Source organism: Lepus europaeus, chromosome 2, assembly GCF_033115175.1.
Source record: "Lepus europaeus isolate LE1 chromosome 2, mLepTim1.pri, whole genome shotgun sequence".
In the NCBI taxonomy this organism is placed as follows: domain Eukaryota; kingdom Metazoa; phylum Chordata; class Mammalia; order Lagomorpha; family Leporidae; genus Lepus; species Lepus europaeus.
Genome location: NC_084828.1, coordinates 48657970 through 48675255, shown reverse-complemented (window position 1 = coordinate 48675255; position 17286 = coordinate 48657970). Strand labels below are relative to the sequence as shown.

The 17286-nt window shown below is 38.7% G+C and overlaps 1 protein-coding gene across 2 annotated transcripts in view; it reads right to left on the bottom strand.

The window, feature by feature from the left end:
* NSUN3 (NOP2/Sun RNA methyltransferase 3) overlaps positions 1-17286 on the bottom strand; it is a 277672-nt gene that overhangs the window by 21266 nt on the left and 239120 nt on the right. Inside the window, exon 8 of one of the 2 annotated variants that reach the window (XR_009867538.1) lies at positions 15270-15297. The exons of the other annotated variant lie outside the window; for it this stretch is intronic. The gene's annotated coding sequence lies outside the window, so the exon portion shown is untranslated. Of the gene's footprint in view, positions 1-15269; positions 15298-17286 lie in introns of those variants that run through there. 2 annotated transcript variants of the gene reach the window in all.

The following is a 17286-nucleotide window of genomic DNA, read 5'->3' as shown; positions in this document are numbered from 1 at the left end:
CTGGCACCAACAATTCCAAATGCCTACTTTGTTAATGGGTCACTTTTTACTCAAACAGTAAATAACCATGGAAGAATTATGGGATGATCTCAGTATATTCATGAGAATAGGTACTATCACCTTTTGTAAAGCACTTCAAAGAGATGTATTCCCTGTATCTACATTTATAGTTCTTACTCCCAAAATGAAACCCTTCTGAAGAGTCAGTGCCATGGCGTAATGGGCTAAGCCTCTGCCTGTGTGCTGGAATGCCATATGGGCACTGGTTCGAGTCCCTCCCACTCCACTTCTGATCCAGCTCTCTGCTATAGCCTATTAAAGCAGTAAAAGATGGCCCCAGTCCTTGGGCCACTGCCCCCATGTGGGAAATCCAGAGGAAGCTCCCTGCTCCTAGCTTCGGATTGGCCCAGCTCCAGCTGTTGCGGCCTCTGATGAGTGGACCAACGGATGAAAGACCTTTCTCTCTGTCTCTCCCTCTCTCCACAAATCTACCTCTAAAATAAATAAATAAAATCTTTAAAAAATAAAAATAAAGAAACCCTACTGAAAACACATAAGAATGAATGATAAAATACACTGAGACTTTCACATTAATAGTATGGCATATTTATAAGTGTAACATTTTTACAAAATCATATTCCAAACTGACTGGTTAGTGGTTTTGAAGACAATTAATCTTTACAATGAAGTTCTCTATTTTCTCTGTTCATATTCTTACTGTTATTGTTGGATTATATCATTCAAAAAATAGTGGATTAGAGAATTATTTCTAAAATTATTTTAAATACTCTTATCAAGAAAAATCTTACTCAGAAAAGATACACAAAACATATTATCATAATATGGTGAATACCTATAATGTGAGCATCCATTTATGTACCATCCAAGTCAAAACATGAAGGACTGCTAGTCTGGAGTGCATCCCCCATGCATCTCTTCTCAAATATATCTTTCTCTGTGCTCATGGGACAAGTTCACCATAATGAATTTCATCATAATATCTCTTCTTTTTCATTGTACTATCATCATTGATGTATTTACCTCTAAAAATATAGTTTAGATTTGTGTGTTTGGGTTGGGATGAATTATCTGGTACCCTGTTTCCTTTTTTGAGTATGATGCTTGTGTGATTCATCTGTGACGTGACAAAGAATTTTAATTTGCTTGCTTATTTACACACTGTGTGTAAATGTTGAGAGATGCTTATTTATTTTCAGTTTTGGGAGATCATAAGCAATTCCTACTCTGAATGTTCTAGAAGAGCATTCTGATATCTATACATAGATATATATTTGAATATTAAAAATTCCTCTAAGTGTCAAGAACTGTACAGAAGCGTCCAGTGCTGTGGCATAGTGGGTAAACCCGCTGCCTGCAGTGCTGGCATCTCATATGGGTGCTGGCTGCTCCACTTCCAATCCAGCTCTCTGCTAAGGCCTGGGAAAGCAGTAGAAGATGACCCAAGTACTTGGGCCCCTGCACCCGCATGGGAAACCCGGAAGAAGCTCCTGGCTCCTGGCTTTGGAAAGGCTCATCTCCAGCCATTGCAGCCAATTGGAGAGTGAACCCATGGGTGGAAGACTTTCTCTCTCTCTCTCTCTCTCTCTCTCTGGCTCTCTCTATCTCTCTCTCTCCTTCTCTCTCTGTGTAACTGTTTCAAATAAATAAATAAATCTTAAAAATGAATTGTACAGAGTTTGCAGTCTAACCACTTAACTTGCTCCAGTTTTGTGAAAAACACAAGATTCCTTAGTGATTAACAATAGATGATTTGTTCATTCACAAAAATAACAGTGCTCAAATGTCGCCATCTATCCTAGATCCCTGGGTCTTAATTTTTATAGGATGACAAAAAAATAGGGCCATGTCAATGCCTATAAACATATTGGTCTGCATTACAGAAGAGGAACCCTAGCCTCAGGAAACCTACATGTTTTATAAGAAACAATGAACCTGACCAACTTTAGTTCCAGTAGAGATAGTGTTTCTGTCTTCAAAGTCTATTTCTTGTGCAAATATCCTTGAAAAGACAGTCAGGAAAAGACAACTAGTGCATATGCCCAAAATATATACAGCAATGTGAGAAACTCATGGAGAACTACCTCTCAACATTAGGTAAATACTATTTTTAATAGAAAGTAATCTTCCTATGTGTATTTTTCTTTTGCTTTAGCTTTTTAAAATATCTCTGTGAGTTACTTGTAATTTTATACTGATATTGAGCTATTTACTTACAAATGTCTTTAAAATATGAGTTAAAAGAGGCATAACTTTCATTTTAAAAAAAAATCTAAATTTTAGGATTTAAGGATTTCAAAAAAAATTTGCTTTTCTTTCTTAGTTTATAGCTAGTCAAAGTAAAATTCTCTGCAAGCTGTGCTTTATTTCTTAAAATTCTTAAGGAAAATTCTAATTCCATGTTTCCATTTTCTAATCCGCATTAGGTGACAATTTATCACTATAAAGGCTGCTGTGAATGCAATAATGGTTTGTACAACAAATAAAAGTGATTCATGATACACAGGAAGGAAAACAATAAACCTTCATTTTAATTGAAATCCATTCTGAACACCCAGGTGATCCCCAGGTGATTACACTGGAAAGAACCCTGAGCCCCCAAAATCATCTCTATTCAAATTTCTCCCTGATTCAAAACTCCTGCATAACTATGGCAAAGAACTTAGCCTTTGAGACAGATTACATTAAGTCACAGCTTTGCTGAAGCCCTTGGAGAATTCTCTAAGTCCTACAAATTGGGTTGTGTTTTGTTGGTGCTGCTTTTCCAAGAAACTTTTACCAACTATGTGAGTAATAAGTGTATGTCTTTTTATTCTGACAACTATGACATCTTGAGGCCTTGCTGACATTGAAAGGGACTGACTCACCCTAGTTAATTCCTAGAGTAGCTAAATACCCAACTGGGCGCCTGTCTTCCATATATAAGCCAACCAATCCAGAGCATATAGTACACAACAATCTCCTTTTTTCTGGCTCTTCAACTCTGAGACATTATTCACCTTCCAGAGCAAGGTACCAGAGAAGGTGGGAGATGTCCTATTTTGTAGCACATGCCAAAATTATTCAAACTAGTCAAACCTAAATCTTCTTACTCTGTCTCCCCCATTTCATCCCACAGATATCATGTAATGGCCATGCGGCCCTGACTAACATGAGATGCCTCTTGTTTCTAGAGATCTATGGGCACAAAAACTTCTTCCTGGGTAAAGCATATGGTACAATAGTTAAATAGTCACTCAAGATGTTCTTATCCCACCTCTGAGTGCCTGGTCTCAAGTACTGGCTCTGCTTCCAATTCCACCTTCCTGCTAATGCATGCACCCTGGGAGGCAGCCACTGAAAGACCAAGTATTTAGGTCCCTGCCACTGACACAGGAGACCCAGATTGAGCTCTAAGCTCCCAGGCTGACCTTGTTCAATGCCAGCAATTGTGGGCAATTGAGGAGTAAACCAGGAAATAAAAGACTCTCTCTCTCAATCTCTCTCTCTCTCTCTCTCCCTCTCTCTCCCACTCCTATCCCTATCACTCTGCCTTTCAAATAAAAAAAAAAAAATCAGTAAAATTTACACACAAAAAAGTTCTCCCTACCTAGCAGCCATTGTTGTGCCTAGATGTCATACTATATTGTATTAAAGCAAATCCTATATTAATTTTAGAATACCAACATACCTAGAGTATAGCCATCACTTCTAACTAAACCATACTTATATAAACATATTCTTATAGTTATCAAATGTCCTATTCCTGCTCATTTTCTCATGTTGCTTAGACATAATGAGGATAGAAACACTGTACACTTTGGGATATACTTTAAATACAAGAATGCAGGTTAAAATTCAGCAAAAGCATTGACCAGACAAATGCATTGTTAGGCTATACCCCAAGGAAGAAGAATCCTTTGTGTATAATCTACAAAGGAGTTTTTAGCTGGTTGCACTTGTCCATGTATTTCCCCACCCACCCATTATCTCATTGAATTTGTCTCTGTGACACTGAAATGGAGAGCACAAGTGACTCCAAAGTTGGGATCTTCATGTGATTATTTCTCAGGAACTCAGGAAGTGGCTATCTAGCCAGGAATTCTTGAGGGATAAGGCTGTAAGTCTGTTTTGCCAATAGCATTGTTAGGAGGGATACATGTTTGACATCTAATAAAAGCATTCCAACACCTAACTGTTTTGAATTAGAATTGGAGTGCCCCATTCAGAACAAAAGAACCAGCTATATATAGCATACAGATGACCCTTCTGTCATGAAGAATCTTGAGACATTGTTGCAACTTTTATGATGAAATTTCTTAAGACTGAAGATTCTGGCTCAGTTTATTACAGAGTCAAATGCAGTATTGGGAACTTCAGGGGAAATGGGAGAGGGTGATGAGCAATTGTCATCCAAGGAAATGAGGAGAAAGAGGAAAGCAAAGACCTAGGAAAAGTCTGGACATGTTTATGATCAGGACCGAGGAATTAAAATCACTAGAAAGTACAGGGAATGCTCATAAATGAGGGGAAGGAATACAGATTATCATTGTTCTCTCCCCCCAGTCTCCCCAAGTGCTAATTAGAAAGAAAACCCATTGACCGGAAAAAACTTTCGGCAGCCAGAGAGATCAGAAGGAAATGTGTAGGAGGTCTCTAAAAAAGCAAGTCCTTTGGGAAGCATCTAACCAAGCAAGCTGGCCCTTCCAGATCAGGGCATGTGCTCCCATTTTGGCTCCAGAAAGGAACGCTTTAACAAAAACCTGTCAGTGTAAATTAAAGCAGAACATTTGTTTATCCAACAATGTGCCAGAAGCAGAGACTGCACAGGCCGGATAAAGAAGCACTTACTGGTTTTAACTCAGTCTGAGAGTGAATTTGGGAATCCTGTCTAAGAGGCAAAACAAGACAAATAGAGAAAGGTAGAAGGGCAGTCAGGCGCCTGATGAATCACATGGGGAAATGACTAAAAACATCATGGAGAAAATGACTGTCTCTCTGGTGTGAGATCACAGACCCGAAGGTCAAAAATTGAGTTTGACAAAAAAGGTGACAGTAACTAGTTCAAAAATAGCACTGTCCAGCCTGGGGCACCGTCTCTCAAAGGCTCCAGGGCTTCCCATCAAAGGCACTAGTGCTTTTGGTTGCAAGGCACCATGAAACAGTCAAGTAGCAGGAAGAGGGAAATGGATGCTATGCATAGCCAGTGCCTCCAAGTGTAACAAAATAAAAATGGATACACTGCATTTAATTTGACTTTCCTTGTCAGCAAGAAAACCATTTATTCAGATAAAATGAGTCAGAACTTTGAATTCTGTGATTTACACAAATGATATTGATAGGATTAAAGCTGAGTCTCTGAAATTTCAGAACCTCAGAAATGATCATCTCAGAGCAGGCGCTGTAGTGCAGCAGGTTAAGGTGCAGCAGCACTTGGAATACTGGCTACTCACATTGGTGTGCTAGTTCCAGTCCCAACAATTCCACTTCTGATATAGCTTCCTCCTAATGCTCCTGGGAAAGCAGTGGAGGAGGCCTATGTGCTTGGTCCTCTGATACCCATGTGGGACTGCAGGATGAAATTCCTGGCTCCTGACTTCAGCTCCTGGCTTCACTAACCTGGTGGTTGCAGGCATTTGGGTAGTAAACCACTTGATGGAAGATCAATTTTCTCTCTCTCTGTCTCTGTCTCTGTCTCTCTGTCTCTCTCTCTGCCTTTCATGCAAATAAATAAATCTTTTTTTAGAAAAAAATGAAGATAAAAAGAAATGATAGTCTATAATATATTGTGTTCATTTTCTGCCGTAGTGTACTTACTTATTCTCATTGTTCTCTTTCACATGCAACCTTCGAGGTTCCAGTCCCACTTTTCCTTAAAGTTGTACCAGTTTTTTGCTTTACTGATATCTCCTAACTTGTAAATTCTATCAGCTAGTACCATGGAAAATTACCTAATTGTTTTCTTACTGTTCTATATAAGTTCATTGCCATTTTTCTGGTTTATAAGTTTGAGGAAAGCTAGCAGATCTTTCTCCCCAATTTTAATTTCCGAATCATCTGGAATAGCGTTATGCACAAAGTAAGCCTCCACCCAGGGAAATGACTTACATTTTTTCTACCTTACAATAGGCTAGTAGGGTAGGTTGAAAAATAAAGCCTCACTAATTAAAAGATGGATTATTAAGAGCCTGACTTGAACATTCTAAATCTAATTATCAAAGCATTCCATACTTAGCATGTGTCAACAGAGAAAATATAAAACAAGTCTAATAATAAAGGGTTATACTTACATGGAATTAAGGTAGATGATGGTTAGGATGAGAGTTCTGAAATCAGAATGGCTTAAAGTCACTCTCAATGGATATTGTCATGCAATCATAGCAGAGCCAGTTTTCTCATTTGTAAAATGAGTGCATTAATGGTACTCTGTCAGAAAGTTGATACTTGGAGTGACTTAGTGCATTTTAAAAACCAGTGTTTGGCACATAGTAAACAGCCAATGCCTGTTAGCTTGTTGGAACACTTACTTTTCTACTGACATCCCAATTATATCTGTGAAATACATATTCTAATAACTGTATATTAATTACAGAATTCAACCAATAGTATTAAGTAGAACAACCAAAAAAAAAATACTAAAAGGGACAAAGTAGTAAGTTGTTCATCAACAGTCAGGGCAAAGGCTGATCAAGTCTTTGTTTCTCACAGTGTCCATTTCACTTCAACAGGTTTCCTTTTTGGTGCTCGGTTAGTTGTCACCAATCAGGGAGAACATATGATATTTGTCCCTTTGGGACTGGCTTATTTCACTCAGCATGATGTTTTCCAGATTCTTTCATCTTGTTGCAAATGACCAGGTTTCGTTGTTTCTTACTGCTGTGTCGTATTCTATAGAGTACATGTCCCATAATTTCTTTATCCAGTCTACTGTTGATGGGCATTTGGGTTGATTCCAGGTCTTAGCTATTGTGAATTGAGCTGCAATAAACATTAAGGCGCAGACTGCTTTTTTGTTTGCCAATTTAGTATTATCTTTAACATTCACTATAAGCACACAGAGATGATTCATATAAAAACTGTAGTGTACATAAAACAAGTGAGATTAGGCAATAGATGAATAGAAAGGAAAAATTTATAAGCTGTAATTTCTGAATTTGTATCAAGCAATAATCTTGAGAGATGTAAAAATCAGGAGGAGTTGCTTATGGAATGTCTCAGTTTTTACTCAATATTTTTCTTCAGACAGACAGATAACAAGAAAATATGGGATTTGGGCAGCAAAAAAAAAAGGCTCAGATGAGTGTCAGAAAAAGTCTATGGGGTTGAGCATTTGATAAGCCACCATATGAGATGCCTGCATCCCACATTGGAGGGAGTACCTGGGTTTGAGGCTCTGTTCCACCTCCAATTCCAGCTCCCTGCTTGTACATACTGTGGAAGGCAGGAAATGATGATCAAGCACTTGGATTGCTGCCATTCATTAAATGGGATCCAGGTAGATTTCTGGGCTTCTGGCTTCAGCTCAGCTCAGTCCTGACTATTGCGGGTATTTGGAGAGTGAACCAGCAGAGGGAAAATAGCTCACTGTCTCTGTCTCTTTTTTTCTCTCTCTCCATTTTTCCATCTCCTCTATTTCTCTGTCATTCAAATAAAATGAAAATATAACTTCAAAACAATTTTTAGTAAGTCCCTGTGAATTATCAAAGATTTAGTGGTAGTAGGATGGTATGCTAGTGTAAAGGTCATGTGGCTGAATGGGGAGAAAGAGCTGATTTTGTTTGTCAATTGTTATTGTGCAAATACTCCTACCATGGCTGATTTCAAACTTCTAATGAGATGTCATTGAACCCTGAGTTAGGAAGACATGTACACTCTCAATTCAGGCTCCACAACACCAGTGCCAGAATTTTAGGGGTATTGTTAAAGCATTGACTAAATTAGAAGAAAGTGTTAGAGTGGAGAAAATTCTGAATGCAGAGGAGCAGCGGAATAAAGCCTTTACGTAAGGACTAAGCAAAGGGTATTAAGGGAAGCTGTATGAGGTCAGTCCAATTAGACTAAGCAGATACATAAAGAAATGGTGAGTTTGGATAAGTGGATTCAGACAAGTTTTTGGCAACTTGAAGCAAAGTACATTAAAAAGATTGTTTGGTAGCAAATGACATTTCCCCAAACATTTTTTGAGGAAACAGATTAGCTCAGGAATTAGAAATGATTGGTTTATTGAATTCTGAAAACATCAGAAGAAGGTAAAGACTGGAGACCTACAGACCTGGAGACCCACTGTAAAATGTGTAGTGCTCAAAATGGATCAAAGACCTAAATCTGTGACCCAATGCCATCAAATTACTAGAGAACATTGGGAAAAAACTGCAAGACATTGGCATAGGCAAACACATCCTGTAAAAGACCCTGGAAGCACAGGAAATCAAAGTCAAAATTGACAAATGGGATGAAATCAAGCTGAGAAGCTTCCACATTGCAAAAGAAACACTCCACAAAGTGAAGAAGCAACTGACAGAAAAGGATAAAATATTTACAAACTATGCAATTGATAAAGGATTAACATCCAGACTCTATGAAGAGTTCAAGAAATTCAACAACAACAAAACAAACACTCCAGTTAAAAAAATAGGCAAAGGACTTGAACAGGCATTTTTTCAAGAGAGGAAATCCAAATAACCAAAAGACATGAGGTAAATGCACATCAAAACCACAATGAGGTTTCACCTCACTCCAGTTAGTATGGCTTTCATACAGAAATCAATATGCTGGTGAGGATGTGAGGTAAAAGGTACCCTGGGCCACTCTTGGTGGGAATGTAAACAGGTGCAGCTATTATGGAAGACAGTTTGGGGATACCTCCAATATCTGAATATAGACTTACTATATGATCCAGCCAGCCTGCTCTTGGGAATTTACCCAAACCAAAAGACATCAGCAACTGAAAGAGTTATCTGTACCCCCCATATACATTGCAGCACAATTTACAATAGCTAAGACATGGAATCAACCCAGATGTCTATCAACTGTTGACTGGATAAAGAAATTATGGTATATATACACTATGGAGTACTACTGTTAAAAGACTGAAATCCTGGGCCGGCGCCATGGCTCACTTGGCTAATCCTGGCCTACAGTGCCGGCATCCCATATGGACGCCGGGTTCTAGCCCCGAATGCTCCTCTTCCAGTCCAGCTCTCTGCTGTGGCATGGGAGGGCAGCAGAGGATGGCCCAAGTGCTTGGGCCTCTGCACCCGCATGGGAGACCAGGAAGAAGCACCTGCTCCTGACTTCAGATTGGCATGGCATGCCAGCCATAGAGGCCATTTGGGGAGTGAACCAACGGAAGGAAGACCTTTCTCTCTGTTTCTCTATCTCACTGTCTATAACTCTATCTGTCAAATTAAAAAAAAAAATGAAATCCTGTCATTTGAAGCAAAATAGATGTAACTGGAAATCATTATGCCTAGTGAAATAAGCCAGTCCCAAAAAGACAGATATCATGTTTTTCTTGATCTGAAGTAACTAATAGAGTACCTAAAATGTAGCATATTGGAGTGAAAATGACATTTTGAGATTCAATGATTGTTTACAGCCCTTGTCTCTTCCATTGAGGAACCGTATTTTCTTCTTCACACTATTTGTTGAACTCTTACTTAGTGTAGGATTAACTTTACAATCATTAAGTAAACTGGAAATAGACCTTTGTAAACATTGAGTGGGAATATGAGAGGGAAGAGGAAGAAGGGTTGGAGCATGGGCGGGAGGGAGGGCATGGTGGGAAGTAACACTATGTTCCTAAATCTATACATTCGAAATGCATAAAACTTATATAACTAAAATAAAATCTTAAAAAAAGAAAAAAAGGTTTTAATTTCAAAAAAGAGAACAGCTCTTCAAGCATAAAAGTAGAAAAAAAAGATGTGGAGTGGCAGGACTAGAGTGGTGGCATTGTGAATGAAAATACGAGAGACTTGCAAGTGACATTATGGGAAATTTTTTTATGGAATCTGAAAACTTCTTAGATGTGGAAGATGAAAAAGGGATAAAATAGAGCAATAACTGTCTTTCACATTGGGGCTTAGAGTCAAATGATCATTTCACTGAAAAACTTAGCAGAAGCTAATTTATAGGGCCTCCAATAGCTTCAGCTTTAGACGTTTTCTCTTTAAATGCTGGTACGGTCTGCTCTATTCCCCGACCTCAGATCACTGGCTACCTCCCTATATATTGTGCACTGTTATTCCCCAAGTCCGAATCCAACATCAGAACATTCCAACTAAATAATACAGCAGAGACCATAAGTCATTTTGTTTGTTGGAATCAGATCTCCCCATTTTCTTTTTCTTCTTCCTTCTAAACTACTGACTCTCTTTCCATCCAATTCTCTTTCTATTATAGTAAATGTTCTCTTTTCAAAAATTCCTCTCCCACTGCACATTCCTGTACTAAAATAGTGTTATAATTTGGATTTTTGAGGTCCTCACTCTGATTATATTTGTATACTTGCATATTTATTATTTCATCTATTCTTCTAAAAAATCTTACAAGATAAGTGAGAGTGGCTATAATTAACCTCATTCTGTAAGTGGTGAACCAAGGAATAGGAGATAATTAATACAGTCAAACTCAGAAGCAATCACTGATTTTGGATTTGCTTCTCAGTATCTTACCCAATAAACAAAACATTGTTCCCAATCTCTTTATTTTCTTAAAAGAAATATGTTACACGATTGTATTTTTGTTGTGTGTGGTAACTGCAATTCCATCCCAAAGCACTATAAGGTAAAACCTAACTAGAATTAAGAATAAATGCTTCCTAATCAAAATTCCATTGCCTTTTTCCAAACTTAACTTGTTTTCTAAGATTATCTACAACTGGAAAGTGAAGACCACAACATAAAATCCTAAGCGAAGATAATCCTAATACTTTTTGATCTTGTCTGCTATAATTTACTACTCAAGTAGCATAAATTGGAAACAGAGTACTTGGTTTCCATTACCCTCTTTAGACATAAAAAACAATATTTTTAGGATATCTTTGCAAGCAATAGGGTACCCTAAATATAAATGATAGAAAGTAAAGAGGGAAACAATGTAAGGCAATTTCAGGTCCAAAAGGTGCTTGCTCTGTGTCTCACACTGCAGTCTCCTCACGTCTCAGATCCTTTGCAAGTGGCATGCAATCAAGCCTCCATTCTGAGCTGAATGCTTCTAACTTATTAATTCTAACAGACAAGATAAGGAAAAAGAAAACCTCTGAAGCATGTAAATTCCATTGTTTTAATGTATAAGTAGTTTTAACCCTGAAGGGTAGCTCACTAACCATCGAGGAGCTCTTGAATGCGGAATGATGTTCTTCAGTTCCTCCTTTGAGTTCAACATCATTATTCTGTATATGAGCAGTTACTCCTGAAAACACTGCTTTTATAGCTTAGATCAATCATTCCCAATATTGGGAAGCAGAACTCTGAGCAACAGTAGGGCTGCAAGGCCTGAAACAATATGGATACAAGCACACCAAATGTAGATGGAGTGAATAATTTCTGACTTTACAGAACGGGGTTAATTAAAGCTACCCTCTCTTATCTCATGGTATATTTTAGGACAATGGATGCCATAATAAATATTCTAATACAATTAATACACTTACCAGTGATAGATTTTTCCAATTAATGTACATTAAAATATAAGTACTACCTTGTTGAAGTTTCAAAATATTTTGCTACCATGCAAGGATTCTCACATTAAAGACAGCTGGGGTTCATTATTTAAATATTAGGATGGGCAATGTATTTTGCACTCCTTGTAGTATTAATATTATTTAATATTTGGTAGTATGCTTACTTTGTATTTGGGAAAATATTTTAATCAATGAACAAATATGGAAAGCATGTATAATAAACAAAACGTGAAATATAGAAGGGAAAAGATTATTATGAGTCCCTCACATTTAACTATTTGTGAACTATCTCTAGAATACATCACAGCAGAAAAATATGTGAACATAGCTACCTCACAGTTTTCTTATCTGTAGGAGTATTTTTCAACATTTCTATTTTTTATGATAATAGTGATGGAATATCAATCAAATGTTTTGAACCACATGGAAGAAGTGTCTATGTGAATGCAAAGCATCACTATTATTACTCTGCAATAAATTCCAGCTAACGTGGTAGGTAATTAAGGGAGAGAGCTGGGGAGTCATTAAAAATAATGGATACTTCACCATCTTTGCAAGGTGCTGTTTTTTTACTGTTCCTCAGAACCTTCAAAGAAGTGTCAAGTACAAAAAATAAATATATAAGTGCTCAATGAAAGCAGAAGTCTGTCAAGTCTTCTCCAACCAGGGCATTCTGGGGCATTGTGCAGAGAAGGGTTCTCAGTAGCTCCCAGAGTCTGTTATTAACAGGGAACTGTAAGACGGCTTCAGAGTCCACCCTGGCATCTAAGGTCTTGTGCTTCTCACAAGGGCAGTGGTTGTTAAAGCATTGCCAACTAATTGTCTGAATAGTTAATTCTTTATTTCTTAGAAGGTACACATTCAGTAAGTGCTTCATTGCTCAAAAACACATATTGCACAATTTCCTGAAGTATGAGGACTGAAAAGTTTATGGGCACTGAGATCTCTGTGAATTCTCCTGCCTCGGTTCCTTTCAGCTCAAGCACTACCTGGTCTTTAAACCTTGAATAAGCCATGATCATTCCCACTGGCATGAGTTTGTTCATTTCTCTACTAAAAACAACTTATCCACTTTTCTGGAGTCACTCAAATCTTTTCTATCACATGAGGTCAATCTAATATCTCACTTTTCAGTCAGAATTACAATGTCATCCTTCAGTCACTTAAGCGATCACTAAGGACATCAGCCACACAATAATAGCCAGCCCAGATATTTAGGAAATATTTCTGAGCTGAAGTTATGGCATTCTTTCTGAATAAGAAACTAGAAGGAAGTTTAAAATTCTTCTGTTGTTTTTTCAGACTTTTATGGTGTTATGACATGAAATCATGCTGGGATAAGGCAGCGAATAGGGCACAATTGACCACAGCCAATTATCTTTTTATGGAGGAGGAATTTCTAGATTGTTTGAACCCTGGGGGAAAAACAGGCTTATAATAAGAAACACAAAATAGTATATCTTCTGCCTTGATGCTACATTTCTAAACAGGCTTTAGTATCCTCCAGCTTTTACTTTTAGCCTGAAGGTAATGCCTGCCCATTCCAACAACAACCATTTCACTTTCTCCTTTTCCTGTTATCACTCCCTGTGATAGCTACTACTGAAATTTCCCTTATCAATGAGCTACCCCTTTCACTGAGACAGTTTCCTAAGCACGGTGTGTCCACCGCTGGTTATGATGCCTGGCAGAGACTACCCAAGTCTATAAATACTGTAAATACAGTTAGACATGCCAGAATCTGCTGCATTTGGTCTATGTCCAAGTGGAAATCCTAAATGTTGGTCAGCAAAGGGTGATATAAAGAAATAAGAAATGTTCACTTTTAGAACCTGCTACCCGAGGTTTAATGATGGTATATTGCTATTTTAGTCAATCCTAATAGTCATCTAGCTGAGGACATAAAGACTTGGAAAAGTTAAGTAACTTTCAGAAGGTCACATTATTGCAAACAGGAGATTGCAATTCGTGTCTGTGTCATTTCAAGGCCCTGTTCTTTACACTCTAAACCACTTCATGTTCTAACCAGCAAGAGGCACAAAATCCACTACATGTGTCACAAAAGTAAGGAACTGGGTGAGCTCTGGCTCTTTGCTCTCTGATCTGTACTCACTGTTGATTCAGTCAGGGAATTCTGTACTTACCCATGGTGATTATAATCAGGAAGCTTCTAGAAACTGCTGAAAAATTAATCTGACCTTCAGGGAGGCTGGGACAAAAAGAGTGAGATTTCCTGCCAAATATGAATAGAAAAGATAAAATAAAAGGGAGCCAACAAAGTGCTTCAAACTTCTAGAGGACTCCTCTAGGTCAGTAAATTTATATCAGTGACTGTTGTCGACACGGGGTCTCTGTCACTAAGAGACAGTTAGCAGCCTTTCTCATTATCAGCACTCCTTAAGTTGAAACATCATTGAGAGACAAATGCCTGTCATCAATCAGATATTGGCTTGTTATTTTCCATGAACTTGACGTATCCCTGTTTTCCCATATGCCTTCCCTCTTCCTGCTACATACTGCCTTCCCACTCTCCCTCCTCCTCTTCATTTGTCGCCTCCTGTTCCCTCCCCTGCTTCTTCTGTCTTCAATTTAGCAATATTAAATGTTTTAATTGTGAAATAATATCCATTATACTGAGGGTTTTCAGTATAATAGAAATATATGTACCAAAACTCTATGTTTATATGCATGTGTGTGTGTGTGCATGTCTGTGATGAATGATCCATAGTAATAACATTCACAAAAATATATTTATGGGACCTGAAATGAATGTGGGATGGGTGAGTTAAGGTGTTAATAAAAACATAAAGTATGTCTCAAGGTACTCTCACTGTCCTTCCTTGAACCTTGATATCCGCTGCTATCCATGTGTCATGACAAAAGCAGCGGCGAATGCAGGAAGCTCTGACAACTATTTGCAGAGTAGTGACTCTGGATGTTTTGAATATCTCAGCATGACAACATGGCATCTACTTGGGTATCAATAAGAATGCAGACAAATCGGAGTGTAACACGTGTCTCCTATTTTAACAAACCTCAGAGCACTGAGCAGATGACAACCAAATTTACAGACTTCAAGCACCACAATAAATGGTGTCCTTCGTACTAGTGATCTAAAACAGGTGACCTCTGACACAGAGTCCACAGTACAGTGATTCCTGGATTAACACAGACCCTCAGAAAACACGTTCACGTCGGAGTGGGGCTCCAGTTATTATTGCTGTCCTTAGCACAAGGTCAGCAGATGTAGAAAATGAGGAAGACAAAGACAGAGATGATTTTTCCACATCAGTTCTAAGCCTGGATGACACAAAGACACATTCTAGGGTGCTGCCGAGAGGCCCCAGCCACTTGGGAATTGTGGAGCAAGGCTGCGGCTGGATTTGATTCTTTTTAAAAATGTTTATTCATTTATTTTCATCTACTTGAAAGGCATAGCAACAAAGACAGAGAGAAAAAGATAGAGTCAGATAGATCTGCATCATCTGGTTCACTCACCAAATGTCCAAAGAAGCCAGGGCTGGGCCAGCCTGAAACCAGGAACCCAGCTTTGCAGGCAGGTCTCCCATATGCATGGCTAGGGCTCGGAAACTTGAGCCATCTTCTTCTGCCTCCTAGTGCACATTAGCAAGAAAGTGAATCATAAGAACATGCAGGACTTGAACGGCCCTCTAACATGGGATGCAGGCATCCCAAAATAGTGGTTTAATGTGCTGCATCACAACACAGTCCCTGATCATTTTCTTTTTTTTTAAATTTCAATCTTTATTCCCCAAACATTTAATGGTTTAATGAAGTACAAGCAACAAGTATATAGTAGCTTTTATTTAAAATTCTCACTATTTAAAATTTTCCCACACCCAGAAACTCCAAGAACTTCTCATCTTCCCCACAATGTCACACACACCCTCCTGTGCCTATCCTTGGACATCACCTTAGCTTTTTCTTCTCTGTTCTCTGCAGTGCCACATAATACACTTTGAGGAGCTTCCATGTGGACTCTTTTTGTACAATTTTTAACTATTTATTTTATTTATTTGAAAGACAGAGTGACAGAGAGAGATAGACAAGAGAGCTCTCCCATCCGCCGGTATACTCCCCAGTTGGCTAAAGAGCCAGGTGTGGGTAATGCCAAAGCCAGAATTTTGGTAACCTAATCTTGGACTTCACAGCCTCCAGTACTGTAAGAAAAAAGTTTCTGTTCCTTTAAATTGCCCAGTCTAAGGTGTCTTGTTGAGGAAGCACTAATGGACTAAGACAGGCTAAATCAGGTCTCAGTTACTCTTCAACTGGAAACAGAAGTTGCCTTCATGACAAAAGAAGCCCAAAGTTGTCAGCCCAAGCAAAACTGATTTGCTTTCGCGGCCTCGTCAGCTTAATGACAGCTTTAACTGGAAAGCTTCATTTATTGATTTGTCATAAAGATACAACCCTGAAATAACCAGATGGAAGAGATGCATAGGGCTAGATATGTGGTGGAGGGCAAGCATGAATTTCCATATTCCTGACACCACCCTTCCAGCACCACCAGAAAGTTACCACTGGGTTTTCTTGTTTGGCTCCCAAGAGAAGCTGGACCATCAAATATCTCAAGGGTTAGAAATGCCTAAGCAGAGAAGGAGAAATGCCCATGGGAAAAAAAAATCCCATGTCTTAAAAATTAGAGGAAAGCATCTACTTTCCAAACCACATTCCAATCCCTCTCATCTTACTACTAGCAGGAATAGTAGTGGAGATGTACCAGCAAGAAATACCTGCAAGTCAGTGTAACAAATGGTGAAAAAAAGATATGCAAAAAATGACTACTGTAGTAGGAGACAGACTCCTTTCTTTGATTTGGGTTTTAGGATTTTAAGGAAAGTTCCAGATAAAAGGTTACATTAGGACAGTTGTTAAATCATGAGTTGGTTCTTGAGTAGAACAATGGAGTAGAAACTTTAGGTGGGGGCCAGCACTGTGGCATAGTGGGTAAAGCCACTGCCTGAAGTGCCGGCATCCTCTGTGGGTACCAGTTCAAGTCCCAGCTGCTCCACTTCCCATCAACCTCTCTGCTATGGCCTGGGAAAGCAGTAGAAGATGGCCCAAGTCCTTGGGCTCCTGCACCCTCCGGGAAGAACCAGAAGAAGCTCCTGGCTCCTGGCTTCAGACCAAGGCAGCTCCAGCAATTGCAGCCATCTGGGGAGTGAACCAGTGGATGGAAGACCTCTTTTTCTCTCTCTGCCTCTCTTTCTCTCTCTGTGTAACTCTGAATTTCAAATAAAATAAATAAATCTTTAAAAGATAGAAGGAAAGAAAGAAAGAAAGAAAGAAAGAAAGAAAGAAAGAAAGAAAGAGAAAGAAAGGGAGAAAGGGAGAAAGGGAGGAAGGAAGGAAGGGAGGGAGGGAGGGAGGAAGGGAGGGAGGGAGGAAGGAAGGAAGGAAGGAAGGAAGGAAGGAAGGAAGGAAGGAAGGAAGGAAGGAAGAAATATCAGATGGTAGGAAAGATATCAGCCAACAAAAGGTATTTAGGAAATGGTATTTAAAATGTCAGCCATAATTAGGAATGGGCATGTTGTGGGGAACGCGCAGAATAGAGTTTTGAAAAGTATGATGTTTGTTAATTA